We start from the raw sequence: 2,718 nt of genomic DNA on the forward strand, positions 1-2,718 counted from the left end.
TTTCCCTGTGCAAGCATGGTGTTTCTATTTATCAGGATGAAACTGAAGCAGCAAATTACAGAGGGAGAAGGAGCAACTGTATTGCTCTATTTGTAAGCGAAACTGGCAGTGTGTGTGAAAAAGCAGCAGTTCCTGTTGGAAGCCTATTACGGATTTTCTCTGTGCAGAATTCCAGCTTCTTTGGTCCTTCCTTGCACTTCCTGTTCTTAATTAGCTGTTAAGATTGCCAAAGTTCTTGCCAAGTTTGAAAGAGTTATATTATTCCCATTTTAGAGGGGAAAACTTAGACACAGAGCACCTTTTATCTGTGGGCACTGGTAGTTACTATTTTTTTTTAATACTGAAGATGTGTTGAAGCTGGAAAATCGGATACAGTGGACAGCAAAGCTGACTCTGCTCTAGCTCCTTGCTTGCAGGGAGCTGTCTCAGCTGTGTCCAGAGCTGCACCAGAAAACCTGTCTCAGTGCAGCAAGGCAACAGACTGGAACGCTGCAGTCTGGCCAGTGGACTCATCTGCAGATTCATGTGCAGCACTGGGGTCTCTGGAAGTGGGGGGAAGGGTTCTGTTTACATTAGGTAACATTTCTTTAATCACCTTTTCCGTTTAATTTTCTATGCTTTGTGCTGCCTGCTAGGGATCGTTAAGCAATACTCTAGTTATCGCTGCATATCACTTAGTGTGCTTTGCTCTAATAAGCTTTTGTAAATAAAACCCGGAGAGATGAAAAGGCCAATGCCTGATTACGAGCTACCAATTTTGTCTCATTAAGTTCTTATAAGGGGAAAAAAGTAAATAGAATCTTTATCAATCTCATACACTTACAGCGCTGAAGAGAGCTTTCCACATTCATTAAGGAGGATGCTGAGAACAGAGATGCGTTTCCAGGCGCTTTTGGCTTATGAAGCTTTTAAGGGATGTTTTACTGATGATCAGCTTTTACTTCAGTCAAAAGATGAGAAGGTAGAGATGGAACCAAAGGTATCATAAAATATTTATATGCAGAGGTTGGAAGGGGCCAATACACAACGGTGTGCCATTTTCACTCTTCACGTGTGTATATTGGCAGTGTTATGGATACTGAAAGAGAGCTTTCTGCATTTCCATTTTGGTAGCTGCTTACATGGGGTTACCAATAAATGTGGAAAAATATAATACAGGAATTGTACATAAATGGGTTGTCCTGTCTGCTGATCAACAGAACTTACCTGTCATTTTGCATTTCTTTTCTAAATCTACAATTAAAAAAACCCCCTACCCTGAACAGGATGTCACTTATCTGCGTTTCCATCTTTTATCATCCATACTTTCTTGAATGTGTTAGTCACCAGTTTCAAGACAAATTACTATTGTGTTCGTTTGACTATTCCAGTACAAACATCCATAAATTTCACTAAGCAAAACTTAAATGTGACTTCAGCCCTTACTAGGTAAATACCTTTGCATGGAAAGCCTTCCTGTTGCAGGTATTTCCCTAAAATTTGGGCTAAAATGTACACCAAAGTCTGCAGTTAGAAAGTGGTGTCCAGCGATGAGTAGACCCTGGAATTTTCATTGCCAATTTGAAATTCAGAGAATCCTAATGGATTCTCTGCAGGGGCAAGGCTGGTAGCCTGCATATGCATCCTTGCTTTGTTGGTTATGTGTTATTGTATTTCTTCTAATACACTGAATACATAAAATCACTGACTCTTCTCCATCTTCTCTTTTATCTTCTTGCACTTCCATACTCCAGCTTCAGTGTCCTTGTCTTTCCTTCCTTCCTGAAGACAAGCAATTCATTCATCAGACAAATTCATGAAATAGATGAGTAGAGTCGGCTTAGTCAGCTAATTTCTCGTGGGTGTCACAGCATGAGTAGATGATTTAAAAATTATAATAGCATTTTCTTTTAGAGGAGATAGTGTGGAATTTTTCTCTTCACTTGTCATGTTTTTCAGGTGCTACTTAGTCTTTTTTTACACAGTCTTCACAACTTTGACCTCTCTAATTTCTGATCGTTCCTCCTTTCATCCTGTTTAGGAACAAGAGCAATCTTCCCCATGGGGTACAATAGCAAGGAGCTTAACCTTTGCCCCTTCCTTTAAATACTGAACAGAAATCATCCATTAACATTAGCTGAATGAAACCTGCACTCCCTAAAACTGCTTGGCATTATTATATTGACATTCCTGACCTCTGTTGATATTTGAAGCCTGACCATTCTTCTTGTGATCAGTTCTCTGAAAACTGCTCTGCCACACTGCATATGAAGTGATCTTTAGTCCTAGCCTGCTCAGGAGCTGTGGGTGTCGGAGAGGCATTAAGTAAGCATCCAGTTTGAAAATTGGGCACTTGGCTTTCTTAGTTGTGGTGGTTTGGGTTGGATTTCCTGCATTCAGCGATCGTGGCATCACATCCAAGCTGTCTGCCTGCTTCTCGCAGTACACGCTGTTGATGTAACTGCAGCCTCTTCTCGCTGGACCCACTTTTTTCCCCTCTTTGAGCTGTGCAGTGCCACTTCCATCCTGTTCATAGGCTTGGATGGTGCCTAGATGTGTTCCCAGCCATTGCAGACCGTCTCAAGCTGTAGTCTCCAATGCATGAAGCTGATGCTGCAGAAGCATGGAAAATATTTTTGTGAACCAGCACAGCTGTAGGTTCTTCTGTGGCTAATGGCTACTCAGGGCCTGGAGGACCTGTCCTCCCAGTACTTCCAGTGCTGTTAAAACCTTGCTACT

Source organism: Egretta garzetta, unplaced genomic scaffold, assembly GCF_000687185.1.
Source record: "Egretta garzetta isolate BGI_Z169 unplaced genomic scaffold, ASM68718v1 scaffold296, whole genome shotgun sequence".
NCBI lineage: Eukaryota > Metazoa > Chordata > Aves > Pelecaniformes > Ardeidae > Egretta > Egretta garzetta.